The following is a 17,780-nucleotide window of genomic DNA, read 5'->3' as shown; positions in this document are numbered from 1 at the left end:
TTTGTATTTTATTGATTACTTATCTTATTGAACGTGAAATCATCCTTCGTAAATTACATTTAATTAAAACCCGTGCTTATTAATCACAGGTTAAACATCAGGACCAAATCCGCTCCGACCCGCTGTGCCAGGATCAGCGCAGAGACTGCGCAAACGCAAACCCGACCAATTAAATATTAAAATCAAATTCAGTCCTGTGGCCCGTTTTTCTATTTCGTATTTTTGATTTGTGCCTAAAATTGAAATATGAAAAACCAGACGTTTTTCCGTTTTTTGTGTTACCAACTGCATTTATTCTATCGCAGGTTTTCTCCGATATTGCGTTTCTTTTGGTAATGTTTAAATTTCTTTGCTGTAGTTCATGAATGTGTTTATTTGCCTCTTCCACTAATATCTCTAACTGCGCTTGTGACTTGTGACTGTGCTTTCCATCCACTCTCCATGGCGCAGAGTTTGCGCTCGCAAACCTTAAGACGCGCAACACCTCATTTAAATACTGCTGTTTGCACCTGTTATCAATTGCGCACGCAATCTTAGTTGATCACCCGCAAACCACACGCAAACAGCACGCGCAAACTTTTTCAGTGCACACGCAATTTAGTACTCTTTATTTAGGATCTTAGTAAATCGGGCCCTCAGTGTTACTAACTTAAAAAAATAAAAAGGAAGCAGGCAACCCCGCAATTAATTTTTTTCAAAAAAATAAGGCAAGTGATGAGTCCAATGTTGCCCCAGTCAGGATATTAACGAGGCTTTTAGCCACTGATGGATTAATTATGCAAGTTCATCTTAAAGTAAGATATCAAATCGCCCTAGCCTCTTATAAATCTGGGAAATATTTGACTTTTTTACTCTCTTTCTCTCTTCTGCTCCACCCCTCTCCTTTTTGCATTTGGACATTAACTGTTTTAAGTTACACTGGGAGATGTCTGCTCTCTAACTCTAACTCTGCTGTCCATGGTGGACAGCGGAGAAATTTGGCAAAGCCACATCATCCCTGTCAAAATACATCCCCAGAGCAAGGTAGGTATAGGAGGAACTGAGCTTCAGGTTGATGGGTTTGTTGATGTCACCTTCAGTCTCCACATGATAGTTTTGTTTCACTGCAGACTGCATTTCTTGCTTGACCAGTGACGACAGTTTGTTTCCTGATGTCTTGTTTACACACGACCAAAGACTCCAGGATCTTTCCAGAGACCCAGAACATGACCCTCGAGCAATTATTACATAAACAATGGCAGGTAAAAACCACGGAGTATTAGGGCCAAACTAAGACAAAAAAAATTACGGGAATAAAGTCAAAATAATATGAGAATAAAGTCGTAATATTACGAGAATAAAGTTGTAATATTACGAGAATAAAGTCGTAATATTACGAGGATAAAGTCGTAATATTATAAGATAAAGTCTTAATATTATGAGATTAAAGTCGTAATATTACGACTTTATTTTCATTTTTTTTGGTCTTAGTTTGGCCCTAATACTCCATCGCAGGTAAAAACTTCCCTAGTGTGAGAAAAAAACCTTAAACCAAACAGTGGCAGGAAAACCTCCCCTTTAGGAGGGAAGAAACCTGGACCTGGACCAGCACCAGGACCTGGACCAGGACCTGGATCTGGACCTGGACCAGGACCAGGACCAGGACCATAAGGGGGAACTGCAGGGCAGCTTGTTACTCCTGAGACCTGCAGACGTGCAGAACAGAGAAAAAGAGGGGAGGGGAGGACGGGGTGGGGGTCAAACCAACAAACCACCAGAACAATGGAGAACAATGATGGTTATGAAACACTTCTAATTAATTACGGAAGAGTATTAGGGTCATGCAGGAGAAAAAATACTTGAGAGGGGAAGATTCTTTTTTAATGTGCACTTCGAGGAAAAAGTCGAAATGTCGAGATTAATGTTGAAATACAATTTCAAGAATATGTCCATATTTCGCCTTTTTTCTCAACATTTCAACTTTATTCACAAAATTTTGACTTTTTTTCTCAACATTTCGACTTTTTTCTCGATATTGTACTTCAACATTTATCTCGACATTTCAACTTTTTTCTCAACATTTCGACTTTTTTTTTTCGACATTTCAACTTTTTTCCCAAAGTGCATATTGAAAAAAAAATCTCCCTCCTCTAAAGCATTATTTCTATTTTTCTCCTGCCTGGCCTTAATACTCTTCCGTAAATGAATACCTGAGAAAGTAAGGAGAAGGAGGGGTGATGGCGGAGCCGCCTGCAGCTCTAGCCTATAGCAGCATATCTGAGCTCTGTTTCAGACAAACAGGATCATAATTTCTTCTTCTCGTGACGCCAACACGTGGCAAGGAGCAGTAAACCGCCGCACCTACGGTGCAGGGCTGCGTGGCCTTATTTGGGGCTGCGCGGGCGGGAGGCCCCCCCCGCCCCCCGGCCCCCGCCTGCGTGGGTTTCTGCATCCGTTAGCATCAAACCGGCGTGATCAGCAGAAACAGTCAGGTGGTGGAGCTTCTTCCCGCTGCTCGGGAGGTCAAAGCATCCCAGGATTAATTATGACCATGACATTCTGGCTGCAGCCTGCGGGCGGAGATGAGCCCCCCCGGTGCAGATAACACCCCTGCACCAGATGTTGCTTCAGCCAGTCCCCCGTACCCAGTACTGGAGTTGAGGGGGGATGAGGGGGGATGGCATCCCCCCCTGAAATAAAATCGGTCCAAATCATCTCCCCCTGAAATAAAAACGGTCCAAATCATCCCCCCTTTCCATCCCTTATGTCATTTCATCAATGAATGTGGTTTTACTGCTATTTCAACATTTAGAGTCATCACCAGAAAAATAACACCAGAAAAATAACTTATTTAACCATTTTCACCTGTTTCAAGTACATTTTCACTTGAAATAAGTAGAAAAATCTGCCAGTGGAACAAGATTTATCTTCTTATTACAAGCAAAAAAATCTTGTTCCACTGGCAGATTTTTCTACTTATTTCAAGTGAAAATCTACTTGAAACAGGTGAAAATTGTTGTTTTTTCCAGTGATGAGTATTGTTTTAAATGGAATGAGATTTTTTTTTACTAAAATGAGACATTTTAACTAGAAATAAGACAAATATTCTTGTTAAGATTGTGAGTTTTTGCAGTGATCCATGTTACTTATCCTGTGAAGGACAGAGTCATATTGATAAGTTCAGAAAAGTGTTTTTTATTGTTGTGTTTTGATGTATTTGATGTAAGCCCAGTGGATATTTAAAGCTTACAGAAGGCTGCATTTAATATAAAATCCACCATCCCCCCTGATTTATTTTTACAACTGGAGTACTGCCCGTACCTGTAGTGAAGCAGTGAAGGTGCAGTTGTTTTGTTTGTTAGTTTTTCCTCATTTCTGCAGTTGAATCAACCCCGGACGTCAAAGCTGCACCAGACGTTGGGGACCCCGTCCCCCCGACAATAGAGCTATCTCTACCGTGCAATATTCTTTCATTCATTCATTTTCATAGTGTATACAGGACTGTCTCAGAAAATTTGAATATTGTGATAAAGTTCTTTATTTTCTGTAATGCAATTGAAAAAAAATGTCATCCATTCTGGATTCATTACAAATCAACTGAAATATTGCAAGCATTTTATTATTTTAATATTGCTGATTAAGGTTTACAGTTTAAGATTAAGATTCCCAGAATATTCTAATTCTTTGAGATAGGATATTTGAGTTTTCTTAAGCTGTAAGCCATGATCAGAAATATTAAAATAATAAAAGGCTTGCAATATTTCAGTTGATTTGTAATGAATCCAGAATGTATGACATTTTAGTTTTTGTAACTGCATTACAGAAAATCACAATATTCTATTTTTCTGAGACAGTCCTGTATATATTTATATCGTTTGTTTCTTATTTTGTATATATATTATGCAAGCCTTTTATTATTTTAATATTGCTGATCATGGCTTACAGCTTAAGAAAACTCAAATATCCTATCTCAAAAAATTAGAATATTCTGGGAATCTTAATCTTAAACTGTAAACCATAATCAGCAATATTAAAATAATAAAAGGCTTGTAATATTTCAGTTGATTTGTAATGAATCCAGAATGTATGACATTTTTGTTTTTTTAATTGCATTACAGAAAATAAAGAACTTTATCACAATATTCTAATTTTCTGAGACAGTCCTGTATATATAAATATAGTCAAAATCAAACAAATCAAAGCAAACAAGAGAAAACAAAACAAACGCCCAGCATTTAGTTGTGCTACTATGTATGTTTGTAATAATAGAAGTAATTATAATGTATAGTATTACATTATTATTACTTTACTATAATACTACAATATAATAGAGAACAATAGACAGCAATGATATACAAATATACTTGATTAACTATATAAGAGGCAACAATAAAGGCTTTTATTTTCTATTCTAATACTGCAGACAGCCGGTCCCCCGAGCTATTAGTGAAGGTGCAGTTGTTTTGTTTGCTAGTTTTCCACATTTCTGCAGTTGAATCAGCCCCAGATGTCGAGCTGGACCAGCAGAGAGAGTTTACGAGCTCGTCCAGCTCCATAAATCCCCCTGAGAGGGGGGTGTGAGGGCCGGGAGCCGCTCCGGTCCGTCTCTCGCATCCCAGCCACGATTTCACGGAGGATTCCTGCACCCATCCATCACAAGCCTGGACTAGTGCACATCTTTTTTTTTTTTTAACATGTTTCTTTATTGGGTAGTCCATGTAATGCATATTACACAATAAACATTTTTTAAAGGATTCGACAGAATACCCCGTTTTATATTTTACCACACACACAAAAAAAACAAAAAAACAAGTAAAATAAATATGGACATAAAACTTAACGTAACAAACACCCCAAACACACACACTGTAAAATACGTAATTATAAACAGGTCCCAAAGTTAAAATTACCAATCAAACTCTGACTGAAGACAATAATAATGGGAAAAATAAAGTAATAAAATAAAATACACGACACACAAAACAAAAAAAATAAATAAATAAATAAATAAAATGAAATAAGATAAATAAATAAAAATGTAAATAAACAGACGTAAGAGGAACCCTAAAAAATAGACATGGTTAGCAATATCATACTTCCCTATAATTAAATTAAATCAAATTAAATTAATCTTCCAAGGATGCCAAAGAATTAACAAGAGAAAGAATAGGTTCCCAAATATAAGAAAACTTATCAGAGCAAATAAGTCCTACGCCCTAATACCGTATTTAATTTCCTCTAAATATAAAAAGGACATCAGGTCTTTCAACCAAGAATTGGCCTCGTGCACATTGACTCATGTTGGAAGCAGGAGTTCATGGGACTGACGGTGCAGGGAGGGATGGAGGGATGAGGGAGGGATGAGGGAGGGATGAGGGAGTGATGGGGGAGTGATGGGGGAGTGATGGGGTGTGCAGGAGCGTCAGTTGTTGTTGATCAGAAGGTGAAAACCCCCCCGACCACATCCGGCAGCAGACGGAACAGACGGAACAGACAGAACAGACAGAACAGACAGAACAGACAGAACAGACAGAACAGACGACAGGAAACCCCTGAGCCGGCGGTGAAAACGCTGCGTCTGTGGTCGAGTTCCTGCGTCTGTAAACGAGCAGAAGAACGAAAGAAAAGGGGTGGGGGGAAGGATGGAAGGAGGTGGAGTGTGAACGACACAAGGTCATCAGAGGGAGGAAGGGAGGAAGGACGGTGCAGGAGAGGGAGGAAGGGAGGGAGCGGGAACGAGGGATGGATGGATAGATGGATGGATGGATGGATGGATGAGGGAGGGATGGATGAGGGAGGGATGGATGGATGGATGGATGAGGGAGGGATGGATGGATGGATGGACGGATGAGGGATGGATGGATGGATGAGGGATGGATGAGTGAGGGATGATGGATGGATGAGGGATGGATGGATGGATGGATGAGGGAAGGATGAGAGATGGATGGATGAGGGATGGATGGATGAGGGATGGATGGATGTGAGATGGATGAGGGAGGGATGGATGATGGATGGATGGATGGATGAGGGATGGATGAGGGATGGATGGATGGATGAGGGATGGATGGATGGATGAGGGATGGATGAGGGATGGATGGATGAGGGATGGATGGATGGATGAGGGATGGATGGATGAGGGATGGATGATGGATGGATGAGGGATGGATGAGGGATGGATGGATGGATGAGGGATGGATGAGGGATGAATGGATGGATGAGGGATGGATGGATGGATGAGGGATGGATGGATGGATGGATGGATAGAGTGGGAGTGAGGGATGGATGGATGGATGAGGGATGGATGGTAAGATGGATGGATAGAGTGGGAGTGAGGGATGGATGGATGGATGAGGGATGGATGGATGGATGAGCGAGGGATGCTGAGGGAGGAATGGATGGAGGGAGCGGGAGCGAGGGATGGATGAGAGATGGATGGATGCAGGGATTGAGTGGAAGCGAGGGATGCTGAGGGAGGAATGGATGGATGAGCGAGGGATGCTGAGGGAAGGATGGATGGAGGGAGCAGGAGTGAGGGATGGATGCAGGGAAGGATGCTGAGGGAGGAAGAGAGTATATTCATAGCAGCAGCCGCTTTTATAGCCGCCTGAGAGGAGAGAGCGGGGGGCGGGGCTTAGGGAGCGTGTGTGTGTGTTTGTGTGTGTGTGTGTGTGTGTGTGTGTGTGTGTGTGTGTGTGTGTGTGTGTGTGTGTGTACATGTGTGTGTGTGTGTGTGTATATGTGTGTGTGTGTGTGTGTGTGTGTATATGTGTGTGTGAGGAAGAGGGAGGGCGGAGAGAGAGAGACAGAGAGGGAGAGAGAGAGTTCCGCGCTGAGAGAAATCTGACAGATTCAAACACCGACACCGCTCTGTGCGGACGCGCGGTGTTTTTACGCGTGTGTGTGTGACAGCGTGAACAGGGGGATGAGAGGAAGAAAAGAGGGATGAGAGGAGAGGCGGAGAGCGGAATAAAAGACAGAGAGAGACAGAGGAGGACCGGAGAGCGAGGTATGGCCGCCTGTCACGCCGTTATTCGGACCACAACAACCTGGCCAGGCTGCTCCTAATTATATAAGACTGTGTGTGTGTGTGTGTGTGTGTGTGTGTGTGTGTGTGTGTGTGTGTGTGTGTGTGTGTGTGTGTGTGTGTGTGTGTGTGTGTGTGTGTGTGTGTGTGTGTGTGAGAGAGGTGTTGCCTGGCCATTGTGCGGACACGGAGCTCTTCCTGCTGGAACTCCGCTGGTTTCTGGCGGAGACTCATGACGCATGACGCGCCAGGGGCGCCCTAGGGTGCCCTAGGGTGCCCTAGGGCGCCCTAGGGTGCCACAGGATGCTTTTTTAATTCGGAATTAATTATTCCGAATTAAATCATTCAGAATTAAACTATTTTCTTTCGAGTTTACATGGAAATAGTAATTCAGAATTGAGGTTGACATGGATTGCGTTTACATGGGAAGTTCATTGGGGGTTCAGGGAAGTCACTCACTGGTTAGGGCTGGGCGATATATCGAGATTTTAATATATATCGATATATTTTCAAACGCGATATGGTACGAGACAATATCATTTATATTGATTTAATTTTTTTTATGATTTTGATATAGCTTATTTTGTGACAAATTGACTTGAATGTTTTATTTGAGATTTGCACAAATGTTTTGTTATTTGCACAACTGTCAACCTCAGTGGAAAAGTCTGCCTGTTACTGTCTACATTGTATTAATTGCACAGTGTATTTTAATTTAATTGTTATGCAGGAAAGGAATATTTGTTTTATTTTATTCAAGAAGCATTTTTATTCTATATATGCAGGCAGTCTATTTTTATTTCATTTGTTTTATACATTTTGACATTTGGCCCGAGGCTTTGTATTAAAACTGACTGTTTTTTAAGGGTTTGCCTGTCGAAAAAATGAAGCTAACAGATATGCTAACGGAGATGCTAACAGAGATGCTATGCTAGAATGCTTTGGGGGAAACCCCAATTATGGCACAGAAAAAATATCGATATATATCGAGTATCAACATTCAGCTAGAAAATATCCAGATATGACTTTTGGTCCATATCGCCCAGCCCTACTCACTCGTATTAATTGTAACATGTTTTTATTTCTTATTGATTTTATCTAGCTTAGTCTTGTTTTTAAATGTTTTCTTTCGTCGTTATATCTTGTCTTCCTTTCTTGTTTGCTGGTGTCTGATTTTATGTTTGGCATTGATTTGCCACAGGGACGAATGGTGGAAATTAGCCTATGGCTAAAACCATACAGGTTTACGCTCGTGTTCATTAACATGTACAGTCCCTGTCATTAAATAAATAAATATAAATTGAAAATTGAAATTGAAAATGAAATTCAATTTAAAATGAGTCAAAATTACAATGTAAACACCTAATTCCGAATGAAAAAAATGGCCATTCCTAAATTAAACTTAATTCCGAAGTAAGTGGCTGGTTTATTCCGATTTTAAATCCGAATAGCATAATTCCGCGATCCTGTATACACTCATTCCGCTTTAAATTAAGGCCCCGTTTCCACGTAGCAAAAACGGTGGTGTTTTCATGCGTTTTGGCCGTTCGTTTACACGAAAACGGAGCTCAAAGTCTCCAAAAACCATCATTTCTGAAAACTCCGGCCAAAGCGGAGATTTGCAAAAACTCCGTCTTCACGTTTGCGTCTAAACAGAGAGAAACTGACATTTAGGCTTCAGAATGTCACGTCATGAGTACGACCAGTGTTTACAATTTGTTTGGCCACCATCAATATTTTATTGTATTTTACCTGTTTTATATTCTAAAGTCACACTTAAAAGTAACTCCACTTCTCTGTCACTCCAAACGAAAGACTCTCGTTCATCTTGAAAGTAACTGGAAGTTACTCGTGTCATTTGTTGATGTTTTTTTCCAGGATTCCGATTGGCTAGCATGACTTTATCTTCTCGTTACACTGCCCCCTGTAGGTTTGGCTGCTCATAGCACCTTAACAGATATTTATGCAGGTTCGTGTAAACGAGGATATTTTTCAAAACGTAGAGGGGGAAATATCCGTTTTGGTAAATTCCCGGCTATGTGTAAACTGATAACTGATTCAAAGCCAGAGCACCCTGGGGTCACTTATAAGGTTTTACACACCAGGTCTAAGGGAAAATAAACAGTAATTTGGTAAATACAACCTCAAAAGACCAGCAACAGATGACAAATTAGAAATGATTAAGGCTGGGGATCGATTCAAATGTCAAGAATCGATTCTGATTCTTAAGATTCAGAATCGATTATCAAGATTTGATTCGATTCGATTCCGATATTGATTTGGGTTAGTGTTATTAAAACTGTTTTTGAGCTGTTGCATGAATTATATGACTGTAGTTCTGCAACATATTAATACTAGTATTATATTGAGATTCAACAGCAAGTATTGCAGCTAATGATGCTGTAAGGACCAATCAGCTCCCAGAATGCTTTGCAGAAACAGAATTACCAAACAGATCCAGGGCAGCAAACAGAGACGGATGAAATCGCTTTTAATTTTTCCCAAATTTTTCCCACGTTTTTAATTTTTTAGAACTTGGTTTTTAGCATTTTATGCAAATGTAACCCCAAGACAGTGAATAAAGTAATGAAATATAGACAATTTATGCAATTATAATGGAAAATGTTTTCATACCTTTAAACATATTTAAAGGCAAAAACATGGCACCAGTTATTCTGGTGTCCAACAAAACAGTCCTTTTTTTGGGCATAAAAAACAAAAAAAAGTTGTAATGATGGAAAAAAAATCGATCTTTAGACATACTTAATCGATTTTTAAGAATTAATATGAGAATCGATTTAGAATCGGAAAATCGATTTTTTTCAACACAGGCCTAGAAATGATACCATCATTTATTTGACAAAAGCAAACTGAATGCTCCCCTAGGAATGAATATTTTAATACCTTTAACGCTCCCTGGCGTCTATGGGGAGGTGCAGCTCTGCGTGACCCCATGTTTAGGCTTCGGTCCACGGGCCTGAAATCCTCCGTGTTTTCGTTTGTCGGGTGCACCATAAGGAAACCAGTGAACAGAATCAAAGTTAATACAAGCTTTTATTATATCATGCACAATGTTTTCCGGCCGGAGGTTCACTTCTCTCAAACCACAAAGGTAGGAGAGAAAATGCACACGGTGGTCATAGATCCAGTCGTATTTATACTAAAAAGGTAGGTGTTCTTTGTACATAAAACTTTGTACGTAAATCTGCCAAACATATCGGACCTTCAGTGTCCCTGTTTATTGCTTCCCACTTAAGATATCAACCCAGATAACAGATCGGGACCCATCAGTGTTAAAATATCTGTTTCTCTTCATTGTCTTCACCTAACGAAGAGTAAATATCTGAACTATTTTAACAGCCTAGTCCTAAAACAGGAGTTAACCCTGCAACTAGAGAAAAACCGCATCAGTGTAGAATCTTATAGAAAAACCCTTCAAACTCTTAAACTATTTCATAAAATCCTCCATGAGTGCCTTCGCCGTCTCCACCTGCATTTTCCTGCCCAATCAGTTTTATTAAATAAGCCACGGAATATGTAAATATTTAAATCGCCAGCTCTAAAATCTACAACGGAGTATTTGGGCCAAACTAAGACAAAAAAAAATAAAAATAAAGTCATAATAATATGAGAATAAAGTCGTAAAATTACGAGAATAAAGTAATAATATTACGAGAATAAAGTTGTAATATTTTGAGAATAAAGTCGTAATATTAAATATATTATAAATATATAAATATAACTTCACAAGAGGCTCAATATTCCTCATTTTAACACAGGGAGAAGATGCTCTTCCTGTTAGAGTTCTCATAAATTATATTCTCATAATATTACGACTTTATTCTTATAATATTATGACTTTATTCTGTTAATATTATGACTTTATTCTCGTAATATTACGACTTTATTCTTGTAATTTTACGACTTTATTCTTGTAATTTTACGACTTTATTCTCATATTATTATGACTTTATTCTCGTAATTTCCAATTTTATTTTGTCTTAGTTTGGCCCTTATATTCGTATAAATGTCGTATAAATCCACCTCACTGGTTTAAAAGTTTCAACAAGTGAGAAGCAAATTACTCCCCCCCAGAAATCACAGGGAGGTAGGAGTTTCTGAGGGTGGGAGGAGACGACAGTCACATGACTCCACGGTTGGTTACTGGTAACTCTGAACGCTTCTAGAAAAGCAGAAGTTTGGATATTTTGTTGGTCTGCGGCGTTCGTGTGTGGCGTTAACACAATGCCAAGAAGGACAGGACTTCTGCAGTGATCTTATGTCACTTTTACACCAGCACCTACTCGGCTCGACTCAACTCGGCCTGGTTTCTTTTCCACTACAATCCAGCACCTGGAGCAGAAGTATATGGGGCTAGAACAATTTCATAATTCACAAATGCACATGCCGATCCACAAATGCACAGGACAGAATTCACAAATGCACAGACCGATTCACACGTGCGTAGGACAAGATACACAAATGTATTTTTGATGCACACACAAATATAACCTGGTGAAAAGTTGCTTCTGACCGGGCCAAAGGACGTCTGAAAGGTTCTGGACTAAACGGATCAAGTCTGCCAAGATGTGCTTAAACACAAACACAAAATTAATCTGTTCTTGCTGCCATTAGCTTTTTAAACGAGTACTTCTCTTGTGTGGTTTTAGCAAAGTGTTGTTGTGTGGTTTGTGCCATCTCGAGGGTAATTAAGTACTGAAACAACCCACGGCGCCGAGACTGGGAGCGGAACCGCGGAAACACAATGCGCTAACTGTCAGGCATGGTGGTGGACGTGTAGTGGTTTGGGTTTTCTGAAGGCAAGGCAAGTTTGTAGAGCACAATTCAACACAAGGTAATTCAAAGTGCTTTACATCAACATTAAAAGCGGCAAGACACAATTAAACAGTAAATAACAAATGAAATGAAATAAAATGATAAGAAAAGAGGTCAAATAAGGGGTAGAGCAGCAACCCGCGGCTCTAGAGCTCTTTAGCGCCGCCCTAGTGGCTCCCTGGAGCTTTTTAAAAAATGTTTGACCTTTTTTTTCCTTTTTTTCTTCTTTTCGACTTTTTTTCGAGATTGTACTTCAACATTAATCTCGCCATTTTGACTTTTTTCTCGACATTTCAACTTTTTTCTTGAAATTTTGACTTTTTTCTCGACATTTCAAATTTTTTCTCCCCATTTCGCCTTTCACCATTTGCCTTCATTCTAAGGCTTATACAACGGCTCCAGACATATTTGTTTTTTGTGTTTTTGGTCCAATATGGCTCTTTCAACATTTTGGGTTGCCGACCCCTTGGCTAGATTGACTCAAATGTCAAAGATTCGATTTGTTGCCGATTCTTAAGATTCACAATCGATTATCAAGATTTGATTTGATTCGATTCCGATATTGATTTGGGTTAGTGTTATTAAAACTGTTTTTTGAGCTGTTGCATGAATTATATGACTGTAGTTATGCAAAATATTACTACTAGTATTATATTGAGATTCAACAGCAAGTATTGCAGCTAATGATGCTGTAAGGACCAATCAGCTCCCAGAATGCTTTGCAGAAACATCGTGGGTCAGAATTACCAAACAGATCCAGGGAGACGGATGAAATCGGTTTTAATTTCCGTTTCTATTTTTTTCCATTTTCTGTGTTTTTCGGTTTTACATTTTTGAGAAAATGGCTTTTAGCCTTTTATGCAAATTTAACCCCAAGAAAAGTATATAAAGCAATGATAACTGAAAACTTTAATGTTTTCATACTTTTAAACATATTTAAAGGCAAAAACACGGCACTAGTTATTCTGGTGTCCAACTAAACATTCCTTTTTTGTGCATAAACAAAAAAATACCAAAAGTTATTTGTATAAAATAAATAACTAAGAAATAAACAACTCAAATATTCCTTTCAATATCCATTTTTAAATGCAAAAAAAGAAAGAAATTGCAACAGCTCAACAGCGCATGTGTGAAATAAATGATGTGACTACTGGGATTAAAGTTGTGAAAATGTAGTAATGAAAAAAAAAAATCGATCTTTAGACATATGAATCGATTTTTAGGAATTAATATGAGAATCGATTTAGAATCGGAAAATCGACTTTTTCAACGTAGTTGCTGCAGGAGGTGTTTTTTTACGAGCCGTTGAATCAGCAAAGTAGCAGCAAAGTAAAAGCAGAATCTCCCGCTCACAGTCAGGGATTAGCAACATTCGTGTTTGTCATCCACATTTTGCTGCATTTGCACAAAGTGCATGAGGTGTTACTAATTCTGAGCTGCTCCACTTCCCCCCGCGTTGCCTTTCGTCTGTGAACTGCCGTGACTCCAGTGACATTACAGGAACTCGGATGTTTCATCTTCTCTCTGAATCTAGTCTCTAATCTCTCTGGTTGTGACATACTTTGACCAGAAATGCTTGGCTTTATCGGGGTCAGTTTGGGTCATCAAGTATTGGGACAAATAACCATTTTTCGATACTGGGATAGTGTTGTTTTTCTCCTTTTAGTCGTGTCAAGTTTCAGTCGACTAAAAGTCTGAGCATTTTAGTCAGAATTGTCCATTTTAGTCTAGTTTTAGTCAAAGATTGCATTTAGCCAAACCCATTTTACAATTCAAACAAGGTTATCTTATCATTATATTATTGTTACCTTATAGACTCAAGAGTACATTCATTCCAGATACAGAAGACTCTAATTTGAGTTTACAACATGTTTATTTTTTCCTGTGATTTTGTGAGGACGTGACGTCACCAGCAGCAGAACTAAACCAGAGGAAACTACTGAAAACATGGACATTAAGGATCTTTGGTAGAACATTTCGTCTCGTTTTGGTCTACATTTTAGTTTTTTATTCATCTATGATATTAAATGATATATTAAATTATTGTTATCGTCACATGACCAGCATTTTCGTTGCGTCTCGTCTCGTTTTCCTCAGTTGATAAAGGTTCGTTGACGCCCTCAAACCTCTCTCCATCCTAAATGTATCATTGCTACAAAATTACCGTATCACAACATGCCATTTAACGTGACAACCCGTCAATAATAACACATTTACGGTAGATAAAGTAGTTTGACTGTATGAGTCAAATGAAATATAAAAAAAAAAAATCAACCTGAAATAATGAATAAATATTAAATAAAAAACTTAAAACTGAAATAAACAAGTCACAGATAGCGATCAATTACTCATCAAAAGAAAGTTGCTTCCATCACCTCAATCCCCCACAACAAACTGAAAGCAGGTCTTGCAGGTCTGAAATCAGAGCTAAACACCCACGTGTGCCTTTTACAGATGCATTTATCTCATTAGAAATAGTCAAACTTCTTAACAGTATAAATTGATATAAAACTATAGCCGATTTATTATATATTGGCTAAAGTTTGTAGCTTATATATATATATATATATATATATATATATATATATATATATATATATATATATATATATATATATATGTATATATATATATATATATATATATATGTGACAAAATTCTCCAGTCCAGACAGAGACTGGAGACAGATTCCTGTCTGAGTGGCAGCTCAGCTGTTTGTGCTACAAAGTTTTATTTCAACAACATCCCAACCTTCAAGTGAAGCACCAGTTTCCTCATGTTTTGCCTTTTTTCTTCTCTTGCTCCTGATTTGTGATGTTTTTTGGATGAAAAGTTGAAATCTCTGCAAGATCCTGCCTGCACTCTTCTGATTGGTCAGATTTGGGGTGCTGCCAATTATTACAGATTACTCACCATTCAGATCTCTTTTCTCCCCTGCTCACGGTAGCACATATGCGCATCCATTACGCAAATGTGCTAACGAGGAGATGTGGTTGGAAGATGAGGCCCTACGCACAGCACGTGTTCTGCATTTAGGGAGGGGCGGACTGAGTTTGGGTCATCAACTATTGGCACTACGGCTGGGTATTGTTAAGAACCTCACGATTCGATTCGATTTTGATTCTTTAGGTTTGATTTGATTCGATATTGATTCGATTCGATATTGATTTAAATGCTTCGAAATCGATTCAGTAAGACGTAGAAATACACAAATATCTGTCGGCAATTTTTCATTATTTTTATTTTCGTGCCTATAACACGTGGCATTGTTACTTTAATTAAACTTAGCAGCACCATAATGGCTCACTTGTGCATTTGTACTGTAGTACAAAAGTTAAAATAAAAAAATAAAAACACATGACAGTTCTGTGTCAACATGATCCGCAGGTTTGTCGTGTTGCTGTCCAGCACAGCAACACGACAAACCTGCGGATCATGTTGGCGCAGAGTCTCCACCACCTTCTCTCCTATAGGGCTTGGTCACCAAGGTGCATTCTGGGACGCGGCGGCCATGTTGGCAGCCTTGTGATTGTAAACAAACAGCAGTGTAGTAGCAGTGAGTAGCACCAAGTGAACAGACGGAACGAGAAAAAAAAGATGTTAAAATGCTAGAAAGGAACTGGAATTTATGGGATGCCTTAAAAGCCAGGGAGCAGTATATGGAGAAAATAATGATTATTAATGGTTTGGATCCATATGAAATCCCTACTAAAGAATGGAGCTCTTCGTCGGAGCTGCACTCTTTAGAAGGATTTACTGCCGCAATTCTGCACAACCGGCGTCTTAGGCTACCTTGTTTAGGAGTGTTTGGCAGCTGCTTTGGTAAATGTTTGACTCGCCATGTGTTTCAATAAATTAGTATAATAGTACAACATACAGTACATGTTTTGTATTACTCTCACTTTTTTCTATTCTTTTTTTGACCGCTATATTATGCCGAAGAGGCTCCGAGGCGTGAGCAATATTTTTGTTTTCCTCGTGAGATTATTTTTTTCCTCTGTAGCTACAAATAGAGTTAATATTTTTTGCCTCAACAAACTAGTTTTATCTGAAGATTGGGGTTAATCGCACCGCAGAGAGCTAGCCAGCAACTGCGTTTAGCTGGAGAAGTGGGGAATAAAACCCGTGTTTTGATCCGACCCCGGTCTGTGTGAGTGTTTGTTTGTGGTTTACCGTGGAACGTTATGTTTGGTCGTCTTGCAGCTGCAATCCAAGTGAGTCATCTCAGATACTTGGCCTCCGTGGTTCTGCCTCCGAGCAGGAAAGCGGTGAAAAGTTAAACCATTAGCGATCTTTTCCCCACGTCTGTTATGTGTGGAGCTGCTGCAGCTGCAACACAGCAACGGGTTACCATGGTTACAGAATAACGGAAAGTAACGATTACAAGTACCGGTAGGCTAAGACAAAACGAAGAGGGAGCACATCTGTACACAGTGCGCAGTGGTCCGAAGAGCTGCTAAGCTAAGCTAAGGTAGCTTCCAATATGGCGGCTCCGCCAGGTGATCATCTCAAGCCGACCATGCCCTATTGGATACAACTTTCTGTCTTCTCCATTCTCTCCTATTGGACGCACCGAGATGTCGTCACAGCGCGGCACGGTGGAATTAAAAAATGCCGCTATAGCAGATAAATGAATAGGATCGCCGGCGGCGGTCTGGGCTTTGCGCCCTCTATGTGAAAGGGGCTTTACACACCACCCTACTTTTGTCCGTTTCTCGTGTTCCTTCTTTAAATGGGAATTCAAAATGAGTCCAAACATCTGAAAGATTTTCCGCTTGCCATCGTCGCCATTTTATTGCTGTTTGGTCACGTGCAGCAACCGTCCACAAAACGCGAATCATAAGAAAATGTTGCGCACAGCGCCCTCCACTGGCCAGGAGGTGAATTGATTCAGAGGCTTCACTTAATCCATATTGAATTAGGGCAGGGATAATTGCGATGCATCGATTTTTTGATATTTTTACCCGCCCCTAATTGGGACAAATATAACCATTTTTCGACACTGGGATGGAAATCAAATACCTGCCTGGAGTCTGGAGTCCGTGGACACCGCCGTAGTCTCATGTCCTCTCTGGACAGGTTTTACGTGACCTTCGCTTCAGCCTCTGTCAGCTGCTCCTAGCCGTCTTCACTTCTGTCCTCAGTAACGTAGGAAGCCCGTGTTCAGGTTGATTATCCATCTGTACGGTGAAGGTACACCTGGGGGGGGGTCGATATGGCAAAAATATCATATCACATTTAAAAAAATAAAATAAAATCACGATTTCGATTTTATAACAATCTTGAATTGAACAAAAATAAAATCAGAACAACACATGTTGCTGAGGGTGACTAAATTGGGTTAATAATAACTAGGATAGCAGTGTACCATCGTCCTCGATGCAGAAATGGAGCCAGAAAAACAAATCTTGAATGATCGTAGTTGTCAATAACTGACGTTTTGTTCGTTTTTTTATGTTTTGCCCGTTTTTTCATTCTTCATTCATAATTTACATTCTGTAAAGATTCAATTGCACTCTGACAGCTGAATTAACTTTAAACGTTTGGAACCGGGCTTTCTGTTTGCACTGTTTCCGAACTGTCTTCGGGCTAGAAGAACTGGTTCCAAGGTAGCAGCAACTCTTTGCTGGTCTAGAGGAAAGAACCGCTTACGTAAGTGGAGGGGGAGGAGTTATTAAGACCAACGGCAACAGCAAGACTGGGAGACGGAGACATTTTCAAATAAGAATGAATCTGGATGCAGCAAAGCATCATGGGAGGAGGAGGAGACAACCTGTCTTTTAGAGATGTGTCCACGGAGGAGCTACGTGGACCAAGTCCTATTAGAGCAGATAACTTGTTGTTGCTGCAACTTTCACGCAAACGCAGTGACGTAACTGACGTTAGCAGAGACGTAACTGACGTGGCTCCTCTTAGCAACCGAGCTGTGGAAAAACAAAAC

At 39.7% G+C, this 17,780-nt stretch overlaps 2 protein-coding genes across 3 annotated transcripts in view; one reads left to right on the top strand and one right to left on the bottom strand.

Annotated features, from left to right (window-relative positions):
* Nucleotides 1-17,780, bottom strand: part of LOC133456428 (NACHT, LRR and PYD domains-containing protein 3-like) — a 687,319-nt gene that overhangs the window by 344,970 nt on the left and 324,569 nt on the right.
* The window catches only part of arhgap4b (Rho GTPase activating protein 4b), a 91,418-nt gene continuing 80,455 nt past the window's right edge, over nucleotides 6,818-17,780 (top strand). For both annotated transcript variants that reach the window (XM_061736828.1, XM_061736827.1), the window contains exon 1: nucleotides 6,818-6,985. The gene's annotated coding sequence lies outside the window, so the exon portion shown is untranslated. The remainder of the gene's footprint in view (nucleotides 6,986-17,780) is intronic.

This window comes from Cololabis saira, chromosome 12 (genome assembly GCF_033807715.1).
Source record: "Cololabis saira isolate AMF1-May2022 chromosome 12, fColSai1.1, whole genome shotgun sequence".
Classification (NCBI taxonomy): domain Eukaryota; kingdom Metazoa; phylum Chordata; class Actinopteri; order Beloniformes; family Belonidae; genus Cololabis; species Cololabis saira.
Note: the sequence above shows the minus strand (reverse complement) of the source record. Positions and strands in the feature narration are given on the sequence as shown.